The 24,333-nt window shown below is 37.3% G+C and overlaps 1 protein-coding gene across 11 annotated transcripts in view; it reads left to right on the forward strand.

Moving 5' to 3' along the window:
* NBEA (neurobeachin) overlaps window positions 1-24,333 on the forward strand; it is a 741,630-nt gene that overhangs the window by 571,311 nt on the left and 145,986 nt on the right. The window contains exon 1 of one of the 11 annotated variants that reach the window (XM_074021840.1): window positions 2,011-2,127. The exons of the other annotated variants lie outside the window; for them this stretch is intronic. The gene's annotated coding sequence lies outside the window, so the exon portion shown is untranslated. Of the gene's footprint in view, window positions 1-2,010; window positions 2,128-24,333 lie in introns of those variants that run through there. 11 annotated transcript variants of the gene reach the window in all.

The following is a 24,333-nucleotide window of genomic DNA, read 5'->3' on the forward strand; positions in this document are numbered from 1 at the left end:
ACTTTGTATGTATTATCTAACTTAACACAGTTATAATAGCTAAGTGAGTTAGATATCATTATCACTGTTTTACAGAGGACAAACAAATTCAGAGATGTCCAGTTACTTCTCCAAGCCTGCAACTAGAAAGTGTTAGGGATTCAAATCTAAATTTTCCTGGTTCCAAAGATCACATTCTTTCAATTACTGTATACTCACTTACTCTTGTCTATCCTATATCAACATATACAGTCAAAATTATACTGTCTTTTTATGTCTATCCCATGTTTTAGATCTCCAAATGTCTGTATTCAGTGACCTTTTCCTGTCCACATATTCCTTGATTTCTGCATAACATTTGACAGAGCTTCCAAAATCCTAAACATGCTTCCTTGCTAAGTCCTCCGGTCCCGTTCCCTGGCCACTCTTCGGTCTGCCTCGCCCTCAGTATTCTCCCATCCCCAAAGGTGTGTCCTTTCAGTCACCTATATTCTCTGCCGTAGAGATCTACTTGCTTTTTGTGCTTTAAACTTTCACTGTGTACAGATAATCCCAAAGGTACCCCTCTAGTCTTGTCTTCCTTCTACAGCTCTATATTCCTAGCTGCCTGCTCTGTTGATTAGCTCTTAGTATGCTTTGCTTATCTCAAACCAAACTCATAATTTTCCTTTTTTCTAATTTCCTTTTAACTTCCCAATTTTAAAAGATGTCATGATTCTAATCACCTAGGCCTTATTGCCCATTTGAATTATTTAGAAATTCTTTAGCCCAGCATCAGAAGCCTCTCCCACCTCTTTAGCCTATTGGAGTTTATCTCCCATCTCCATCTTTGGCAGATCAACTATCCTTCAAGGCCCATTATCAGATATTGTCTTTAATAAGACGCTTGCCCCAAACCAATCAAATATATGTATTTCTCTCATCTTTGAATCTCCAAACAATGTGTACCTTCTACTATGTATTTTATCGTAGTTTGTCTTTTATTATTTTTGTAGTTGTCTGCTCACTTCCTTAGACAGTAAACATCTTGAAGGCAGGAGCCATTGTATCTTATACACATAGTACTTGGAACAACCTTACAACATACTTAATAAATATTTGTTGAATTGAATTAAATAAAATTATCTGACAATCTCAATCAAGTATTTTAAAAATATTTTTCCTTTACATGAAAAAGCCTTCACTATGTTGAAATTTAATGTTAACCTTTTGATTATTTATTTGACATCCTTCAATGTATTGTCTTTCCTAATTTACATTTATACATTGCAATTTATTATCATAATAGTTACCTTTTGTTGAGCATGTACTTCCCTTGGTACTTTGTTAATTCTGGATATATGGAGGTGAGCAAGTCCCTACCTTCATAAAGGTCACTATTTCCTTGAGAAGATAGTGCTCTTTTCATGTGACATTTCATACCAACAGTCCTTTATAGTTATAGGTATGATATATGGAAAAAATTAAAAAGAGAAATTAGAGCACTTTATTATATATTTAGATATATCTAAATCTTAATTATATGAAATCCTTATAACAACTATAAAGTGTAGGTATTATTTATCCCCATTTAACACACGCGAAAGCAGACTCTGAGAGTCAAAGGTACTTTTTCCAAATCACAAAAGCAGTAAAATGGCAGAGCCAGAAATGGAATTGAAGATTGTTTAAAGCCAAAGTCAATGGTTTTCCATTGTGCCACATGGCTCTGCATATTCTTGCCTTAGCAAAGGGATGTTATATGGCGGGAGCTCTTCACTGTAACTCCTGTATTTGACGCAACCTAGAGGAGGCAGGGAGCATTAGTCATAATTATGCCAGACGATGGGTAGAATGGTATTACTTATTAAACTCAAGGAAAGCTTACCCCCTGCAGTTTTATAAAAGGAAGGAAAATATCTTACTACTTTTGTGCAAAATGCCCAATCAGGGTGAGCACACACACATGGTTGCCCTACTTGCTAGAAGCAGTGACAAGATCCCAATTATTGATATAATTTGGGTCAGAGAGAATGTTTTCTGCATCCTACCGAGCTTTGATTTGGGGCGGTGTTGGGGGAAGGTTGCAGGATGCCTCATAGAGGCTGATGCTTTCCACTGCACGTGCAGCTGCTCAGATGATTGTAAGAGAGCAATTCGTCATTCACCGTAAGTCCAAATCAAATGTAGAACATGACAAACAAAATAGAATTAGCTCCTCTCTTCCCTTTGCATTAAGCAAATTTGATGCTTCGTTGTGAAAGGAAAAAGCAAGCAAACATTAACAGATTGACTAATACAATTCTACTTAGCCTTTCAAGCAATCTTTCAGACTGCTTCTTATGCCTACATGTCTCTTTATTTATTCTTTTCTTCTTGTTTTTTAATTCCAAACTTCGTTTGTAAAGACTTCTTTTGTCTCCCTTTCCTGTAAACTGTTTTTAAATATATTTTTTGTTTTGGGGGAAAGTAAGAATTTTCCTTTGGTTTCACATTACCCAAATTTCAAAATTCTAGTCCACATACTCATACAATAAATGATACTCCTAAGTTTTAGATAAGGTTAGGATTTGTTTTATTCAATTGCTTGCATCTATTAGATGATTCTAATTTTATGTTTCAACTTATAAACTTTTAAAGGTGGGATCATTCAAGTCCCTTTCATTGACCTTATTACTACCCATGATGGTGACATACCCAAATGTTTGTATGCTAGTGCTTTCGATTATAAAGATATTCTTTTTACTTTCATATTTTCTAGGCATTCGTTAAATATTAGTTTCATTTATTTTGTAACATAGTTTTGGCCTTGTAAATAGCATTCAGTGTAATGTAGACATGAATGATTATGCCTTACAGAGGAAATGAAGAGTACAATTCATTTATTTTTAAAATTTTTAAAGGAATACATAATAATTATACCTATTTATTGAGTACATGTGATATTTTGATACATGTATGCAATGTGTAATGATCAAATCTGAATAACTGGGATATTACCTGAAGCATTTATCATTTATTTGTGTTGGGAACATTTTGAATCTTCTACCTGTTTTGAAATATACAATACATTGTTATTAACTATAGTTACTCTGCTGTGCTATTGAACACTAGAACTTATTCCTTCTTATCTAGCTGTGTGTTTTTACCCATTAACCAAACTCTCTTTATCCCCACACCTCCTTCCTGTCATCTGGTGATTATTATTCTACTTTCTTCTTCTGTACAGCAGTCCCCAACCTTTTTGGCACCAGGGATGGGTTTCATGGAAGAGCATTTTTCCATGGACCCAGGGCATGGGTGGGGATAGTTTCAGTATGAAACTGTTCTACCTCAGGTCATCAAGTATTAGATTTTCATAAAGAGCATCCAACCTAGATCCCTCACATGCTCAGTTCACAATAGGGTTTGCGCCTGCTGGCTCATGGCTCACCTCCTGCTGTAAAGCCCAGTACCAGTCCATGGCCTAGACGTTGGGGGCTCTTGCTCTATAAGATCAACTGTTGTGTATTTATCTTTCTGCACCTGGATTTGAAGAGCATAATTTAACCTGGTGATTTGATTAGGTAGAAGCCAAGCCTAAGGTACCTACTATCCTAGTATCACTGTAGTCACCATGTATAATCATACTTAAGTGAAAAAATGCCTTGAGATAAGGCAACCATGTCTCTTCCTATACCAGCGAGATTCTAACATTTCCTCTCCTTAGTACTGAGAAAGGGGGTTTTATAGGATAAGGGACTGGAGAAAGGTTTAGAGAGAAGATGTTTCTGTGGTGATGCTAGCGAGGAAGAGGTTAGACTCTCCGGGGTTACAGGAGAATGGTGCCAAGGACGTCATGCTTCAGAAACTCTGAGGGATGCCAACCAAGTGACCAGTGATCTCTCTCTCTTTTTTCCAGCCAGCTTCAGGAATTGATTCTCCTATTTCTCTCTTCCAGTACTATTATAGATTACTTTCACCCAGGGTTTCTTTCCTTTTGACCCCAGAGAGGAAAAGAACACAGTCTTCTAGCTTCTCATAACTGTCCTCTCCCTTTAGCCCTCAGACTCCTTTAAACTTCTATTGGAAAACTCTAAGTCTTTATATCACTTCAATTTGAGAGCTTCTTCTTGAAACTTAAGATTTATGAATGACATACTATAAATGCAATGTTTTTTGGACAAATCTTTACTGACAAGAACAATTTTTCGTTGAGAAAAAATTCTTTTATTCCCTCACATGTCTTCTTTGTCCATAGAGAAGAAAATTCCACTCAAACTTTTGTTGTTCTTCTCATGGGAAGGAAATTTCTGCTCTCATTTTCCAGAGCGTTTTAATTACTGGGTGTTGGAGGCCTTGTTTTGGTTTCGCATCACACCAAATTCATCAAGTCTTGCCAGGATAACCTTGCAATAAAGGAGAATAATATTAGATATTAATTGCATTAATATTATTAATGATTATTATTTAATATTATAGTAGTTACTATTAATTTTTATGAAAAGTTCCCAGTTTTACATCTGTTTTACATTTTATTTTTCCCCTGATGTACATTTCCTTAGTCAGAAACCCTGCAGGAAAAGGCAAAATATGATAGGCTTTAGGCAGCAAAATTTTACCCACAGGTTCTAATTCTGATTCCATTATTATTACAGGTATGAATATTCAGGAATCATTTGGTTGCAAGAAATAGAACTCAAAGTAGCTTAATGTAAAAGATCATTTATTATAAGCAATAGGAGTAGCTCATGAAATCCCATGACAAGAACAGGCAGAACCTGAGGAGAGACTGGAACTGAGGATTGGAAAGCCGTTTGTCTGGATGTCTCCCCTTCTGGGCCACGTGCGTCCTTGTCTCTGCTTCTGCTTCATTGCTGTTTCTCCTCACAGATAAGATGTCCCTGGACCTCCCTGCTAGAAACCCATAAGTCACTGCAGGGACATTACAGGGACTGTAACTCACTGCTACTCCATTACCAACTAAAGTTCCACTTTCAAATTCCAAGGAGAGGGAATTTGATTGGTTTGCCTCGGCAACAAGTGTTCACCCTGGTCTAAGTCAGCTCTGGTCAGAGAGAAGTAGGGAAACCCCTCTGAGAGTAAGGGGAAGCTTTTTTAGAGAAAGGGGGTATGGTTGGTACGTAAATTCCAAAAAGTCTCTCCCCTTTAACTGTTTTGGTTTCTCATTTCCTCAGTATACTATTCGGAAAGAAGAATGCCCAACCCAGTTTGGAGGAAGATAGGAAGATTCTTAAATATGAACCCATCAACAGGCAGTCAGACAGAGAGGAGCAGGACATTCCATACAGATAGAAGGAGCAATGAGTGCGGAAGTACAGAGGGGTGAAACACTTCTGAGAACAGCAGGGATTCAAGGGGATGTAGAGCAGTGGTATGAGGGGAACCCAGAGATGGATGCTGATACTCAGCAGCAGCATTTGCTATAGGATGCAAGGGGTGGTTGGCTTGGCGTGGTGGCTCGTGCTTGTAATCCCAGCAGTTTTGGAGGCCAAGGCGAGTGGATCACCTGAGGATCACCTAAGGTCAGGAAATCGAGACCAGCCTGGCCAACATGGTGAAACCCTGTCTCTACTAAAAATACAAAAATTAGCCGGGCGTGGTGGCACATGCCTATAATCCCAGCTACTTGGGTAGCTGAGGCAGGAGAATCACTTGAACCCAGGAAACAGAGGTTGGAGTGAGCCAAGATCACACCACTGCACTCCACACTCCAGCTTGGGCAACAAAGCAAGACTCCATCTCAAAAAAAAAAAAAAAAGGATGCTGGGGGTGGGAGTCAGAGTCATCTGGAGGCAGGGGCATTGGTAAAAGTTGCTGGAGGTTAGAAAACCACTAAGATGGGGTCCCCACCCTCCCCCGTGATGGTACCAGACCACCCAGCAGGAGGTGAGCAGCAGGCAAGCAAGCACTGCTGCCTGAGCTCCACCTCCTGTCAGATCTGTGGCAGCATTAGATTCTCATAGGATCATGAACCCTATCGTGAACTGTGCATTGGAGGGATCTAGGTCGCACACTCCCTACGAGAATCTAATGCCTGATGATCTGAGGTGGAACAGTTTAATTCCCAGACCACCCCACTCCTTCACCCCCAGGTCCATGGAAAACTGTCTTCCATGAAATGGGTCCCTGGTGCCAAAAAGGTTGGGGACTGCTGCACTAAGAGACTTAGACAGCTTTATCAGTGAAAATAAAGAGAAAAGAACAAATGTGAGAAATATTGTGGAGCTGGGATCAACAGGATTAGCCACCAGTTGGATGTAGAAAGGAAATGACAAGAATATTTACAGATGAGTCCCCAGTGTTTAGTTTGATGGCTTTATGAATAGTGTTGCCATTCACTAAGATAATGACAAAAACTTACTTTTATTATAGTGACTACCCTTTTTGAGTACCTGTTACATACAAAGTAAGGTGCCAGAGACCTTTCCATCCACTATTTCATCACTCTGGTGTCCCTATGATTGATATTATTTTTACTGTTTTGTATATAAGAAATGCAAGTCTTCAAGAATTTAGGTATGTTGCCTGCATTCATGTAACTCAAAGTACAGAGTTAATTTTCATGCCCATTTCTGACATCAGAATCACCCTGCACTTGGGTTTGTTTTTCTTAAGAAAGAAAAACAGATTTTTAAGGAAAACAGAAGTTCATTTTGGACTTACTACATTGAGTTTCCTCTGAGACATTCAGCTGGAGAGGTCTAGTGGACATTTGACTATGGGTCTGCAACTTATGAGCAGTCTGGGCTAGACCCTTCGATTTGAGAGACAGCAGCTTAAAGTGGGAATTATGAGAGTGGCAGAAATCACTCAGGGGAGGAAGCTGCCCAATGAGTTACTATGTAAAGCAGACGCCTGCCTCTCCTGGGGGTTGACATCATAAATACACTGACACACAGTTTTCCAAGGCATTCGCTTTCAATTTTAAGAATCCCTTCTATATCAGTTATGATAGCCCTGCTTTTTAGATTTGTACTTTTTCTCTTTCTTTTCAAAAATATTTGCCAGGGATTTGTCTTTTCTAAGAACCAGTTTTTAGATTTCTTAAATTTTCACTTTTAAATTTTCTAATGATTTTTCTATTTATTTTAGCTACATTTCCTTCTGCTTTTTTCCTTTGATATGTTTTTCTGTTTTTTTAAGATTTAAATTGAATTCCAAATTCATGAAGTTTTCTTTATAGTTGTAAGCATTTAAAAGTAAGAATTTACATTGCCTTTCTATTTTCATCACATTTCATGGTAGTTTTAAATATTCACCATTTCCTAAATTCTCTATTACTGTGTTCATTCCTAAGACAATGACATTAACCCAAATGTATTTAATTGGTAAGAAATCTTTGGGAATAAGGTCTTTCTTGGGGCACTGGAAAGAGGATAATGTAAAGCCTCACATTGCTCCCTCTAGATTCTATACCACGTTACCCAATCAACTCAGAATCCATAAGGAAAGGCTGTGCTACAGATTCAAAGAAAAAGAAAAAGATTCATCCTCTCTTTTTGAGTATGTTTCAAAACAACAAGTCAAATCTTTTGGTTAAGTTCCAAAGGAACAAGTCAGCAATGAACATTGTGGTCTGAGTGAGGAAGGGAGTTCGGGGAGTGCCCCCAAGCCCTTGTACTCCCTTTCCCATCTGTTTTTCACTTTCTCCCATTCCCCCAAGTACTTAGTAGAGTTTTCCATTAAGCTCCACTGAACTGAGCCATTCTCAACAAAATAACTCCACAGATTATTTATTGCAGTTCAAATAAGTTCCAAATCAAATTCTGTGTCATTGAATATTGATATCATTTTTAAATTCCTTCATGTCAGATTGGTATATTACGTTGAGTTTGTCATACTTAACCAACAAACTAAAGCTAAACATTTTCCAAAGGAAAAAAACAAATGCTGAAATACACTCCTTGAATTTTATTTAATATTATTTAAAATAACATTAAACTAGAATATGTGGACATAAATTCTATAACTCAACTTACTGATTTATGTATCATAGAAAAGTAATAAAAGAACTTTCTTCTAAATAAAGGCTTGTTTACACAATGTTAAATGGTCAGAACTACAGCACTTATCAGGATATTCCTCATCAGCACACAAGGTATTGCAAGAATAGATTACCTGGATGAATGATTCAGAAGGCTTTTATCTAGATAGTCAGCATAATAAAGATAGGACATAGTGTATTCTGCTCCCCAATGTGGATCCTTTTTTCAATTTAGAGAACTAAATTGATGTCATTTATTGAGAAGAATGCTCAATAACAAAATGTATTACTTTATCCTTTTAAATGTCCTACCATGTTTCAGAAAATATTTAAAGCAAATTAATGCATATCAGAAATAAGTTATCTTGTTACTGTCAAAGGATATTAAATGTTATTGCTTAATATATTTACTTACTTCGCTTTAGTGCCTGGTATATCAAACCATTGAATGTCAATCAAGATATGCATTAAATCATTATAGAGATTAGTGGTAAATATTACTATATTATTAAAATAAATTTGAGGCTGGGTACAGTGGCTCATGCCTGTAATCCTAGCACTTTGGGAGACCAAGGTGGATGGACCACCTGAGGTCAGGAGTTCGAGACCAGCCTGGCCAACATGGCAAAACCTCATCTCCACTAAAAATACAAAAAATTAGCCAGTCGTGGTGGTGCATGCCTGTAATCCCAGCTACTCAGGAGGATGAGGAAGGAGAATCGCTTGAACCCAGAAGGCAGAGGTTGCAGTGAGCCAAGATCGTGCCACTGCACTCCAGCCTACATGACAGGAGCAAGATTCCATCTTAAAAAATAAATTAAATAAATAAATAAATAAATAACAAATGAAAAAAAAAACTTGAGAAAACATTCCCATATTTAGAGGGAAGTGTACTCTATATGGCAACTCTGAGGCAGGATACTTGGTTTCTTAGTCTTTTGGGGTCACTATAACAAAATACCTCAGATCAAGTTATTTGTAGACAGCCGAATTTTATTGCTTATAGTTGTGGAGGCTGGGAAGTCCAAGAACAAGGCACCAGCACATTTGGTGTCTGGTGGAGGCTCTCTGCCTTATACATGGTGCCTTGTTGCTGTGTCTTCACATAGTAGAAGGGGAAGAGGGTTTCTCAAGCCTCTTCTATAAGGGCACTAATTCCTTCCCAAAGGCGCTACCTCTTAGGGATTACAGGTTAGGTTTTAACATACGAATTTCGGAGGGAAGGGAGAGACATGAACGTTCAGACCGTAGCATTTGGACTCCAGTCTCAGCTCTCCCAGCATTCAGACTTTTTGTGACCTTGGTGAAATAAGCTAATAGTTCTAAGTCTTTCCTTCCTCATTGGTAAAATGGGAATACAAATTCTTGTCCAGCCTATCAAAAAGTGATTTTGTGATGCTTAAATAAAGTTGAATATTTGAAAAATGTGTGGTGTGTATATAGTTATATATTAAGAACTTCTACATTTTGTTTTGAAGATATTTTAAATTATTTTACTATGAAATGGTCAAATCAGTAGAAAAACTAACCAATGTCATGTACTCAACTGCCCAACTTTAACATTTCATAAAATTTGATATATTTGCTTCTGATCATTTTTACAAAATAAAATATTAAAAAATACAAGTTTTTGGCCAGTGTGGTGGCCCATGCTTGTAATCTCAGCACTTTGGGAGGTCAAGGCCCATGGATCACTTGAGTCCAGGAGCTCAAGACCAGCTTGGGCAACATGGTGAAAACCCGTCTCTACTAAAAATATAAAAATTAGGCATGATGGTGCACGCCTGTGGTCCCAGCTACTCAGGAGGCCGAGGCAGGAGAATCACTTGAACCCAATGTCCTTGGAGTGTCACTTTTCCAGCTGGAAACCTCTGTGGCCTGTGGGGCCTTTGCCCAAGTTTTGCGTGGGCCCACTGGGCTTGTTCTGCCCACTCAGCCTGGCAGACTATGCTAAGCTTGCACTACTGGCCCAGATCCCATGCCTGCCAAGGGCAAGGCAGGCACGGAGCGGCATTCCTGGCTTGAAGGTGGGGTTTCACCAGGGACTCGCCTCTGTCTGCCCAGGAACCGGTCTGCCTCCTGCCATCAATATGCCATCCACAGCACCCAGGCTGTTTATGCTGAGAGGTGCCTGCAGGCCCATGTCGAGCTGCCCTCAGCTACCCCCGTCCTCCCTCCTGAGCTCCTGGATGCCCGAAGTCCAGACGGGGCCCCAAGGCAGCAGGGTACTGGCATGTCAGTGCCACCCCAAGTACACACACACCCGGCTGGGTCACAGCTATGCCCAGGCTCAGCTGCAGCCTTGTTCTGTACCAGAACAGGTGCTGGGAGCCAGAAGAGGCCAGGGAATGGGAGCAGGCACTTCTGAGCCTGCGGGAGCCTCCAGGGCCCCTAAGAACACAGGGATGCCCAGGTCCAGAGCCACAGCTGGGCGGCTGTAGCTCAGTAGGGGCCGAGGCTCCCACCTGTTCCTGGCTCCTGCTGCACTGCCGAACACACAACCTCATCCGCACCTCCCGCGCATCACCTGGAGTCTCCCCAGCGGCTGTTCTAGTCAGGCTGCCTCTGCCATCACTGGGAGGTGAAAGTTGCAGTGAGCTGAGATCATGCCATTGCACTCCAGCCTGGGTGACAAAGCAAGACCCTGTCTTAAAAAACAAACAAAAAATAATACATAAGTTTTACCCCACAATGGTTCCATTCTGTTCCCTCTTTCCCTAGAAACTCCACATTATTATATGGATGCATTATCCTAATATGATCATGTTCAATTTAGGCTTCCTACTCAATTTTCAGTTTTTCCTATATGCAACAATTTTACCCCAAGAATAAGTACATCCATTATGATGACGTTTAATAGAAGGGCCAGGCCACTCACACAGATTTTCAGAAACACTAAATTTAGTCACCATCAAGAAAATCTGTAATCAAACTCTGTCTTTTTTTGTTCTCTTTCTGCATGTTAGTTGATGCCAAACAGAAATAAAGAAGACATTCTCTTCAGTGCATTTACACTGTAAGAAAGATTGCTCATTGAAAATATGGATTTTCAATTATTTCTTTTAGATAGATAAATTAAGAACCAGAAGCAATTCCACAACTTGATAAAAGCTACAGTTGTAGGCAAATTTGGATGACAAATATGAATATTTACTGTATTGGGAATAAGGTTAATATTTTAAAACAAGGTTGACAGGAGAAAAATTGTCTTAGTTTGCAAAAGGAAATTTGTTTCTTTAAGTGAAAATTGGGGTCAGTAGGCCACAGCTCTTCTTGCTTTTACATGCCTGAAATGAATTAAATAATGCAGTAGCAAAGCAGTACTGAGCAGACTAACGACAAAATTATACATTAAGGCTCAGAATCATTATACACTAGAAATACATATTTTATATAAGAAAACATGAAATTTTAAATGCATTGCCACTTCACCTCGATTATCTTAAGGGAGAAAAACTAAATCCTATCTTCTTATGTTCATTAAGGAACTCATGGTCTTTTTCTAGGGAGCAGGGGTGGTTACTGCATTCTGTTTGCTGATTGTGATTTCAATGTGATTAAAGACTTATTCTTCATACAGTAGATGCAGTATCCAGCTCCATATACTATTCAAAGTGAGTATAATATTATTGTATAGAGGGTAAGTCTAATTTTGAGTTGTTTACCCTTCTTTGGATTCCCTTAAGTGAAATAATGATAGTAAATAACTTTGTTAAACATGTACTTGCTATGTTCTAGGAATTGTGCTAGGTATCCACTGTCTTATTCACAATAACCCTTTGAGGCAGATAGGATTTTCACCATTTTATAAATGAGGACAAAGGCTCAGACAGGTTAAATAAGTTGACCAAAGTAACCAGGCTAGTAAGTGGCAGTTATTAGATGCTAACTTCATATTTTCAGTAGTGACATTTTCAGGAATGTATTGCAAATATATTAATATTCAATCCACTATTAACTTTCATGATTTATGACTTTTAAAGTAAGTGTGAGTGGGAGTCTATTTTTAGAAATCAAAATAAATAGCACTTTAAGCCTATGCTGTGCACTTGTATACACTGACACACATGGAGCATTGTGCTTGGCTCTCTTGGTTTCAGTGCCAATGCCAGTAGTTACCCTATGGAAAATGTTAGTGAAAAACACTAAAGTGTACTGGAAAGTACATTTTAGTATATAATTAGCATTTTATATGTGGGCATATAGTAAACAATCAACCTATGCATATTACATATAACTTTACTTTGAAAGACATGTAAATAGAACAGAGTCATACTCTGATGTATCTATATGATGCTGAAATAACCATCTAATTCACAGAAGTTATTTCATTAGAATGTGGTTTTTATTCCAACCTTTCACTCTCTAGTCCCTCGTGTCAAGTTATATAGACACGGCCCAAGTTGTCATGTCCTCAGTGGGTTTTATTTATTTATAATGGTACATTTTTCCCAGCATCACAAAAGGCAGAAAATTCGTTATTGCCATGTTAAAATACTCATTTTGTACCATTATTCTCTTTACACATATTTGTCCTTAGAATATGGGAAATAAAATTAGCACTACTGCTACCCGGTAATCTTTACTAGAGGATTGTTTTTGAAGATAAGGAATTCAAATATCAATAAGCTGAATTGAAAACAATATTAAATTTCCAATGTGATGTGGCTTCTCTTTGGAAAGAGATGGAACTGGTCTATGTTTCTTTACTCTGTGTTCATAGTATCAAAGTAACCTTTATATCTGTTTTTCTGTAATGATGACATTTACACTTGGTTGCATTAATACGAAGTAACATGGATCGCGTGTGTCCATAGATTCTTTTTAATTACTGTGTAAAACTAATATGTGATTGAAACAAAAAGCATTGTTTCCAATCCTAATTTTTTTTCCTCAAGTCCATCCTGTCAAGCTGCAAGCGTGAAAGTTATTTTCTGGTGGTGTGATTAGATTGGGGCTCAACCCTCCAGCTGGCAGGCCTGTCTATGACTGGCGGCGGCCTGTCCCCAGTGCTTGTCATTTCCTGACATGCCTGACAGGATGGGGACAGCCGCCCCAGACAGGTTCATTAGATGGTGTTTTCTACAGCTGGGCTAAAAATAAATAAATAAATAAATAAAAAGTCTGTGCTTTGTCAAAGCCCAAGCTGTAGGGGCCCTTCTTGTTGGTTTAAACCAGGGCCTTGTCGTGACAAATTTTGATCTGTGCAGTTTTTAGATTTTCTGACACATTTTTGTTTCCTTCCCCTTTGGCCTGCACTTTGTGCTCTCTGCCTTGTTCAAAATCCTAACATAGTCTTCCCAAGAGAAAAAGAACCACCGTTACTGAGGGCTTAAAAGAAACAATAGTGTAATACTTCATAAAATAGCAATACTTAATCTATTTCCATGGTGATCTGCACAATGGAGGAAAAACAACCTTGGGACTTGTGATAAGCCAATTACAAGAAAGGTTAAGAGTTTTTATGGTGCCAGAAACATGCCATCTACATGAAAACATAGGATCATTACTAACAGTCTACACTGTCAAATACACTGCTCTTTAGAACTGCCAGAAATTTAAGCTATCTTCATTCTTGAGCTTTTAGGAAGCTGACAGAGTTTTCTGCCTGTGTTCATAGGCTTTGATGTCAGAAAGAGAAATTACAGAAGACTGTAGAATACTTGCTAATTAAAGCCAGAAATAAATTCAAAAATCAAATTTAGAAATATGCTTCTTTGTCAATGATAGGGCCCCTTTAAGGCTAACTAGATGTGCCAAAAATGGAGTGCATTGGAAACATACATTTCTACAGAGTCATGATTTATCATTCTCAACCCCAAATTCAAACTTTTAGAATATAGTATTGGAAAGAAAAGAAAAATATTCAGCCAAGAAATTATTCTTCTGGGTTGCACCTGTAATTAAAAAGTAGCTGTTGACATCTGTGCCTTAGAGACTCGCCTTAGTCTCTCTACTATCATAGTTGCTGATAGCTGCTTTCCATTAAGAGAAACATTTTATCTTAATTTTTAGTAGATAGACCATGCCCATATAGAACACATCTGATCATATTTGTCTAAATAATCTTAGTGCTGCTGTTAGCTATATTTCCTTTCACATGTAAAGATACAAAATATAATAATGTTTATGTCTCATGTGCTTTGTCATTGGTGTAATAAGTAGTGTTGCTGAAAAAAATCAAATTCCTCATTCACAGAAATCCTAGCCCTTACCTTTCCTTTGTATTGTTAGCTTTCACTGCTTTAGTTCCCCGTCTCTATGACAACTGTTTAAATTGGGATGGGCAACTGTCATCTGGAATATTACCGAGAGAAAAGTGTTAGTGAGCACACAGTTCCCATAGATAGAGCATTTCAATATAATCCAATTTTAATTGAGCTCCAGAGACTTTGATGTGCTGCAGAAGGTTGGGAGAGAGCTATTCCAGGGAGAAATTAAAGCAGCCCAGCAAGGCTTTCCTACTCCAGACTGTCACCATTTTAAGTAAGCATTAGCATCAGACTTAACCTGCCCCTATGGAACATCTCACTTCTTTTTTCAGCTTCTCACTGATTTATTTTGCCATATGTAAAAGCAAAGCGCTTTCATCTTTTTATATATGTTTTTACACCCATTTGATTAGGCTTGAAAAGCTTGTACTGGACCTGAGATTCATCTTATGCTGTCTGTTGGACTTTGCTTTGGCGGCTCATAAAAGACATAGAAAGTAGAGTAGGGATTAGCTTGAAATTGTCAGCTATTATATATTAAACTTCCTTTTTTAATACAGCTTTGTAAGACCCTATTTTGGAGCTAAAAAGTTGAAGGAAGTATAGTTTGTATTTAGCTTCGATTTATCATTGAATTTCATTTTAATGCTTAGATTCATCGTCATTTATTAGTGGCTACAATTTTTATTTCAAAATGCATTAAAATATCTTTTCTTCATCACATGAAAAGTACCTTTCAGGGAAAGCTGGTTCAGAGCAGCTGAATACAGTCATATCAATCCTTAACAGAGAAACCATTAACCCTTTATTTGTTTTTAATGGGAAGGTAAAGGGGTATTTTTCCACGTGTATTCAAAGAGCTTTTTAAATATTTTGAAATATAATGTTGAACATACATCAAATATTCTAGTAATAATAAAAATGACATCAAATCACAATGTTAATTATAATTAAGTATTAAATATTTTGATTGTGCAGTCAAAAAGCTTAGTTACGGTATGATAAAGGAAATTATTATCTCTTTTTAAAAAAAAAAAAACATGTTTAGAAGTTAAGTAAAATATAACAATAATTAGAAATTAGTTTGAGTCTATGCATCATTCTAGATACTTCTAGTACCAGAAGTAGATTGACTGTAAAGCTAATGAATCTTCAGCATCAGGGCCCCTTACTCTTCAGGCCTTGGGGATGATGGGAGTTGTCAATAAATTGTGCAGTGGTTTCAGTTTACTAAGTTACCTTAAAAGATCTCAGAAGAATAGAACCTAATTTCTGAGGCACTAGTAATTTGTTGAGATTTACTTTCTTATTCTAAATAGTCATGTGCATAACTTATTATAAACAATGCTGCAGTGAGTGATCTGGTACACATTTCATCTTGCTTTTCTGGGAGTATATTCACAGCATAAATTCATAGAAATAAAATCACCAGGTCAAAGGGTATATAGAAATAAAATTTGGATAGATGCTGCCAAAATTTTCTTGATATGTTTTATTATTTGTGAGCCCACTAGCAATGTAGTGAGAACTTGTTTTTCTGACAGTAAACTCAGTATTAGCAAACTTTCGGATTTTTACCTATCTGATAGATTAAAAATATAGTATTTTCATATAATGTTCTTTCTCCAACAATGAATCAACTTAAGCATGTTTTCAGTCAAGTAAAAGCCATTTTTACTATTTTCTGTGATTTATCTATTTGAGCTTTTTTAAAAGGAAAATGTTACCCTCTCAATGTCTGTGGGATGGGATTATTTAAATAGCATTGTTTGTCTTATGCATGTTATTTTTCCATATTAGTTAACATAACAATTTATAATGCGTATTATGAAAATTACATACACATTTAGATATGTCCCTTTCTCACTGCTTCCAACCTAGATTAATTTCTCATTCCTCAATGAAATTTCCTCCTAAATATTAGTGTCATTTGTTTTGAGGATAAGAATTTTTTTTAATTTACCTACATACCCAGGAAGAATCTTTCTTCTCTAGCATAAATCAACTGCTCTGTTACCTCAAATTCTAGCTCATTTCTTATAATATAATTAGCTACATATATTAACACTCTATTTACTATATAGAATTCTAAACCAGAAGGGCTGCATCCTTTATAAATTAGTTTGCCAATGTGGATGTCTCTAGTATATATTTTTATTTATTTACTAAATATGCATATTGGAGAAGCATACACTGGCACTCCACGAAGCTGCATTCATTGAGTACTTGCTGTGTGCCACGCACTATACTGACCACCAGGGAAAACATTCCACATTAAAGTGGGGTTTTGACTGAAACACAGAAATAACCTCTATATATGGAGAAAATATTATTAGGTTTATTTATATTATCAGTGGAGAACAAAGCTTTAGTAACACTAGATATTTTAATTTGTATTTTATTCACTGGTTATCATTCCTTTAAAGTTGTCAGGTGTCGATAGGTTAATCGTTTTTTATTGTTAACACATTTTCTTTGTGGAAGTTCATGTTTATATGAGTGATAACAAACAGAGTGACTGCCATATCTAAAGTCTGGACTGAACTTCTTATCTTTTTCACAATACTTGTAAATCTGCCAGTAATCCTAAACCTAGGAAATAGCAGAAAACCCCTAGCCACTGGAGTCAGAAACCCTCGAGACTCCTTTCATACCTTTACCTCAGCACAAAACAAAACACTGCAGCCCTATCTGTCTCCGAACTGTCTGTTCTTCCTTCCCTCTTCCTACCTGCTGCAACTCTCTTAAGTCAGACTTCCTCTACTTCCTACTGGCTTCATTCAGATTTATAGTTTAGCCTCATTCCAAGTCATTCTCCGTACTGCTTCCAGAGTGCTCTTTGCAAATGCAGTTTTAATCTTACAACCACCTTCCTCCAGTGCTCTCAATGGCATCACATTCCTCATTAGAGCTGCCATCTATTGAGGGCTAAGTTAAAATCCCCATTCTAGTTCATCCTTTCTGCAGTGAGTGCTCTGGACAGCCCTTGCCTGTAGACACGTGACCTCTGTAATTACCGTGGAAACTCCTGAGATAAGAACTTTACGTACTGTAGCTCATTTAATTCTTTCAACAACCCAGTAAAATAGTATCATCCTATCCATCTTACAGATAAAGACACAAATAGAAAAGCTGGGCTCCATGAAAGGAGGGGCCATCTCTGTCTTGTTCACAATGTATCCCATCACCTAGCACAATATCTGGATCCTAGTACATACTGCCTAAATTTTTGTTTGATAAACAAATGATGTGTTATGCCAACAGGCTTGGTCTAGGATCAGAGAACTTGCTCATGATATTCAAATGAAACAAATAAAAGACAAATTTTCAGCAAAGTGGTATTTTGCTTCAAATAGCTTTACAAAGAAAGAATAAAAAATCAGTGGAAGAGAAAAAAATAATCCTAGGGCATTCCAGAAATGCAGAAGAAACTTTTAGGTTATATTTAACCCTGGAAATACTGTTTTCATTGCCTGCCAGTCGGATGATCTCTAAATAATCTTTTTACCCGATTATAGATATTTGTGAAAGATACTCATTTGCCAGCAAGGGGCATTTACTGGGCTATTTACAGTTAAACTGAGTTGCATTTCTTGAAGAGCTAATTTTCCTCTAATGTAGAATTTTTCTAATGTAGAAAACTGGCAACAGAAGCAAAAATACCATGGGAAATTGAGTAGGTACATTGTGTAGTTGAAGCACTAAGGTGTTTTAAAGTGTTTTTTGTTTTGTTTTGCTTTTTATGTTAAACTTCAAATGCAGAAGACAGAACACTCAAAACTGTAGTAAGTAGTATGTAAGAACAAATTCCAGGAAATAATCAGAGCTGATTGGAGCAATGTGACACACAAAACCAAGATTGGATCAGAGAATAAAGTGCATTGAAAAGGATCAGGGCTGAGGTCAAGGCAGAGACTGCTCCCATCACTGCTGACTGAGGGTTCACTAAGGTCTGGGTGGGGAGGATTGTGAATTCACTTGTTCAACACATCTATGTAGCACAGCCTTTCTGCTCACCTCTCCACTTGATACTTGCTGTGTTACTTCATTTAATACTCACAGCAACCCTGCAAAGTAGATGTAATTGTTCCCATTTTATATAAGGGAAATTGTGTCTCAAGTATACTGGGAAACTTTCCTGAAGTTACACAGACTTTAGAGTCTGTGTGTCATCATCGAAGTCCAAGTTCTTTCTACTACAGCATGGCATACAGATATATAAAAAATTACTTTAGTCTACAAAACTAAGTGCTAGTAAAGTACACACTTGTTGCTGCATACTGGTAGGATGAGGGAATGTGGCAAGGGTAACATTCATACTATATTAGGTAGATACACATTAAAATAGACCCAATCAAAAGGACTTCCAAAATGCAAATTTCCTTGCGTGAGGTTATGTTTCATTCTACCACTTCTCTTCAGGAGACGGTGATGCTGAGGGAGCTCTAGCTTTAAGACAAAGAAAAATCAATTCTCATGACCCCGAAGCAAGCACCTGTGAATACCCAGGGGCACTCGGGTTTTCAAGTGAAAATATGCTTCACAAACCCTGAACTCATGTTTTATGATAGCTTTCAGTTGCTAATTGTCACTGAAAAAGAAAAGTCTTTAAAACCTGAAAAAGAATTCACATTCATCTTTTCTTTCTGGTCCCCGATGAGCCTACTACCTACCTGGAAGATACTTGATAAATGGTCAATATTTTTTGAATAAATGCTTTTATGAGCAGTAAGTTTTTAATACATCATAGAAATTTACTGGGTAGACAAGGGGGAGAAGTTATTCTAGAACATAAAGTGTGGAAATGTTTGATATCTGCATTTTTTTTAATTCCAATAGACTTTACTTTTTTAGAACAGTTTAAGTTTACAGAAAGTTGAACAGCTAATACATAGAGTTCCTGTATATGTGGGTATTGGTCATGTTTTTTTCCTTCTTTAAAGAACAGAGACATGAAACTAACGTCTGATAATAACACTTTATATCAGAAAATCATCAGCTGCAAATAACAGACACTCTAAACTGGCTTCATTAAAAATAGATAAATAGATCATAGGTAGGTAGGTAGATAGATAGATAGATAGATAGATAGATAGATAGATAGATAGACAGACAGACAGACAGACAGACAGTCCTGGATTCTGGTAGTCTCCAAGGTCTCATTCAAAGGAATGAGAGAGCATCTCTTTCACTGGCTCCCTCACAGCACGTGGAAACTTTTCTAAATCTTATATACCCCTGGAACTGGCCACGGGGTCAGTGTGTCCTGGCTCGGAAGTGATGTAAGAGAAGTCAATACCTGAATATGATCAGAGTTGTGTCAATCAGGGAAACGGGGCAGGGAGGTGGGGTGGGGGTAGGAGGAGTGGAATGGTTTCCGAATAAGTAAGCAGTAGTGTCTACTGTAGAGTTTCTTTTAAGAAAGCATAGTAAAGTACAAATGGTAAATTTTGATTAGGACTTCTGAAAAACTGGAATTTTTTTTTCAGCTCCAATAAACCACTTTTTTCTGTCTCCCTCAATCATAGATAGACACTCATTAACATAGCACCAATTACTCTGTTTATACTTCTGCTACTACAGAATAACTGTATATATACAGGGTCTCCTAGCTGAATCATTAGTAGAAGTTAATCAGAAGAACAAAATCAGAAATCAGAGTCTATATATACCCTTTAATTCAGTCATTCAACAGATTTTTTTACTGAATTTCTACAACATACCAGGCAATGTGCTAAGTACTAGAGATACAGTAATGAGAAGAAAAAAATGGTCAAAAAGCTTATAGTCTAGTGGAGGAGATTACATTAAAAAATGAAGTTATACAATGAATTTGCAAAATTACATTTGTCGTAAGTGCTGTGAAGAGAACTTGTCTCATATAGGTGCTATGAGAGCATAAGATAGGGTGATTTTTACCTAGCTAGGGAGGTCAGTGCAAAAATAGAAGCAAAAAGAGACCTCGAAGATGAGTAGCAGTGAACTCGGCAAACGGGAGGATATTTCCGGAGAGGGAAGAATATGTGCATTGGCTCTGTGACAGCAAACAACATGGTATGTAGCAAGGGACTGAACAAAGGCCAGTGTGGCTTGACCTCAAGGGCAAAGTGGAACCTGATTCATCTGGAGCAGGAGACCTGTTGCGTGCACCACTAACCCCAACCCATCTCTTTTGTTGTTGGCTCTGCTTCCTCGGAACTCCTGCTGCCTTATGATTTCTGCTGACTGCTTTCTCACTGTGTTCTGGCTTCTTCCCACTGTCCTGTTCGGGCTGTCTCTGAATATCTTGAATTCAAATCTTAAGAGAGATCCTCTGATTGGACCAGCCAGCTAAATTCATGATAGCATGGCTCTGATGGTTTTCATAACCACAGACTGTAGTTACCCTACTTAGATAACCACAGGTGGAGTATCCCTTGTCGCAAATGCTTGGGATCAGAAGTGTTCCAAATTTTGAATTTTTTCACATTTTGTATCTATATATAATGAGACATCTTGGGGATGGGACCCAGGTCTGAAAATGAAATTTGTTTATGTTTCATATATACCTTATACATGTAGCCTGAAGGTAATTGTATACAATATATCTTAAATACTTTTGTGCATGGAACAAAGTTTGTGCGTTGAACTATATCAGAAAGCAAAGGTGTCACTACCTCAACCACCCATGTGGACAGTCTGTGGTTATTTGGCATCATTATCATTCTTGAAACTGAATTTATATGCTACTGATAAGCAGTCATTTTCTTACACTTATTCATATGTAAGCACATAACAGTAAAAAATATGACACACTATTAACACCGTGTAAAAACAATGTGTAAGCAGCACGGTAACATCACAGAATACCTGGATCAGCTGTTAAACAGCAGCAACAACAGACGACGCGGGCTTTAGTCTCTACCTACCATGGGTTTTGATTAGAAGGTAAGACGTTGTACAGTAACCACCGTGAGGCACTGAATAAACAGTGCGTCGCATACTTGTGTTATGACTGTGACCTGTCACGTGAGGTCAGACGTGGAATTTTCTGCCTGTGTCCTCATGTTAGCATTCAAAAAGTTTCTGATTTTTGAACATTTTGGGTTTTGTGTTTCCAGATTAGAGATGCTCAACGTGTACTTTTAATGTTAGTACTCATCCTGGTTCAATCCAGGGTGGTGGCATCATTGGTAATAAACATGGTACAAAGGAGCTTTTCCAAAGAGGGCATCACCCATGTTCTGTCCAGTCCGTAACAAACTGGAAATCACTCTGGAATATTTTAATATGGCTGATTTTAATCATTATAGACCATGTAGATTAATAACTTTTCTGCACATGTTTATTACTAAATAAAAATCAAGAAAAGTATTCATAATTCATTAGTGTGTTAAATCACTGCTATGTGCTAGGCTCTGTGCTAAGTATGAAGAATGCAGAGATACACAGAATTCCTGCCCTCTGTGAGTCGGTAGGTTAGTGGGAGACACCAAGAAGTCAACCAACAATTATAGTTTGGTAAATATTATAAAAAGGTGGGTACAGGGTTCCCAGTAGGAGCAGCAGGGTCTCCTAGCTTAATCATTAGTCATATAGAAGTTAATCAGAAGAACAAAATCAGAAGGAATCTGCCAGTCAGAAGAAATATCATTTGCAGGGGCACAGGAGTGTGACAGGACATGGCACACTGGGGAGCTGAAAAGTGTTCACGATTGTTAGAATTTAAGAGCTAGGAAGAATGCACATTTTTGCTAAATAGGGAATTTTATACTACTATTAATAGTAACATTTGCCACTTTTAAAATACCTACTACATACCATAGTATATATGCTTCATAGGCATACATTGTACTATGATTTTGATTTCCATGACATTAGGATGCAAATTTTTAAAAAATGTTCAAAGCTGTAATGGAGTAAAATCAAAAAGTGCACTAGTATTTGTAATATATGTAGTTTTCTTCAGGTTAGCATAAAGAAATGTTAACTAGGGAAAAAATGTTTTTAATTAAGTCATATTTGACTATTGCAACAATGATTACTGCAACTCTACCCTGTAATCTTGTTTCATTCTGGCTGTATCTAAAATTGTAATATGAAATATCTTTAAAAAGAGAAAATAATGTGTCTTGACAATTCATAATATTTGTAAAATCAGACCCTATTACAAAATTAGTTAAAACAAAAACCTCTAACCCAGAACTCCAAATGATCTGAAATAGAAGAAAATCAATAAGTCTATAGAGAGAAGACATACAAATATAACTAGTTTAAAAATTATCAGTATGCAGAATAATACAAAGAGAAGTTAATGTTTTCAGTATAGAAACGAAATACTGGAAACTAGAAATTCATTTATTTTCAGTAATATAGAGTTCTGGTCTTCCCACCTCATCCCTTTGTAAAATAATAGCAGAGAGAAAAAGGAAAGATTTTAGAGTATGCCAAATTTGAGAAAATGAGGAAACACAGCCAAAGATACAGTATTTACACATGAGATGAGTAGGACAAAAATGAAGCAACTGTGCCGGTATCATTTTTAGTTTTGAGAGTTTTGCCATGATTTAAGAGTATGTGTTTGAAGGTGAAGTAGACACAGAGGACTCCAGCTGCAACTCAGTTTGTTTGTAAATTTAATTTTAAAATATTTTACTCAACAAAAATTGAGTTCCTTCTCTGTGCAAGTTCTATAAGGAATACAAAAATAGAATACAACTCAGTCTCTATCCTCATTAAGTTCATTTTTTAGAGGATGTATGTAATAAGATAGATCAATTTAAAAGGACCTGCCCCAATGTAAGAGATGCTATTGGAGAAATACAAATAATACTCTTTTGAGTAGTTCCTGGTTCTTAACCAATGAGTATAAAATACCATTTACATAGATCTGGAACAGTATTGCACTTCTGTAGCACAAATAGTGTCTACCTTGCAGCCACAGCAGTGATTTCTAAAGTGCCAGTTTCATTGTCTCACCTCTTGCTTTGTTAAAAATCTTGTAGTGACTCTCCATTATTCTCAGACCAGAGTCCAAACTCTAATGTGAGTTGTGAGATCTAGCCCCACATCCTGCTGCCCACTCACCCTTTTTGTTCTAATTTTATTTTTCACCTCTGTGCTTCTTACAATATATGCGCACACAGTCTGGGTCCATTGCCCCCCACCCAGGACTGTGTTTATGTATCTTTACATACATGTTTACATATGTGTTGTTCCTTCTGCTTGGTACTTCCTTTTTCCCCACTCCCCTGCCTTTTCCCATTACTTGTGATTTTCCACCAAACTGTGAACTCCTAGAAATCAGGGACTCTGCTTCTCCTGTTCACCATTGGTTCAAAATGGTCAGTTGATAAATATTTGTTAAATGAAAGTAACTGAAGAGAAATAAAATTGATAAACCATGAGAACACTTGGTAGAAAAGAGCTGACCTAGTTATGGGCTGTTTATAAAAGAAGAAGCCTTCTTACAGTTTATCACTACTAATAATGAGACTGGTAGCTCGTGTCCCCAATAGCTGGGCTTCGTAGTTAAGAGTTGAGTACTATGATTCCAGTAATGTCTAGGTCACAAACTACCACTAAAGAAACAATAAATGTGGCTTTTAGTTCAGTAAAAGGTTATATGCTGTGGTCCAGATTTTCTACATCTGTTTTGGTGATGTCATCAACAAAGATTAGAACCAGAGGTCTGCATGGGGTGTGTGTGTGTGTGTGTGTGTATGTGTGTGTGTGTGTGTGTCTGTACACATGCACAAAAAGGTAGGGAGTAATTGCAGTAGTAGGCTAACATTTGTTAAGCATTTCCTGTGTGCCAGGCACTGTGCTGAGCATTTTTTGAAAAGAACTGTTAATATCTCATTCAATCTCACAATGACCCCATGAAGTTAGGTACCATTATTTTTCACCATCTTTAGATAAGAAAACCAAAACATCAAAAATTAACGAACTTGCCTGAGGTCTCACAGCTAGTAAAAGAGGAAGACCCAGGGGAAGCCTTAAGTCTAAGATAAGCAGGTCTATAAATTGATGAATTAGAGAAAAAGTCAAGATTATTAAATCAAAAGTTCTCCATGGATGGGCTGCCTATATTTCCCCCAACTGTAGGATGTTTTGACCCCCCCACTGTATACCCATATGTCCATGTACCAATAATGGCTGTTTTTATAATAGCTGTGTTTATAATAACCGTTATAG

The sequence above is a fragment of the Macaca fascicularis genome, chromosome 17, assembly GCF_037993035.2.
Source record: "Macaca fascicularis isolate 582-1 chromosome 17, T2T-MFA8v1.1".
NCBI lineage: Eukaryota > Metazoa > Chordata > Mammalia > Primates > Cercopithecidae > Macaca > Macaca fascicularis.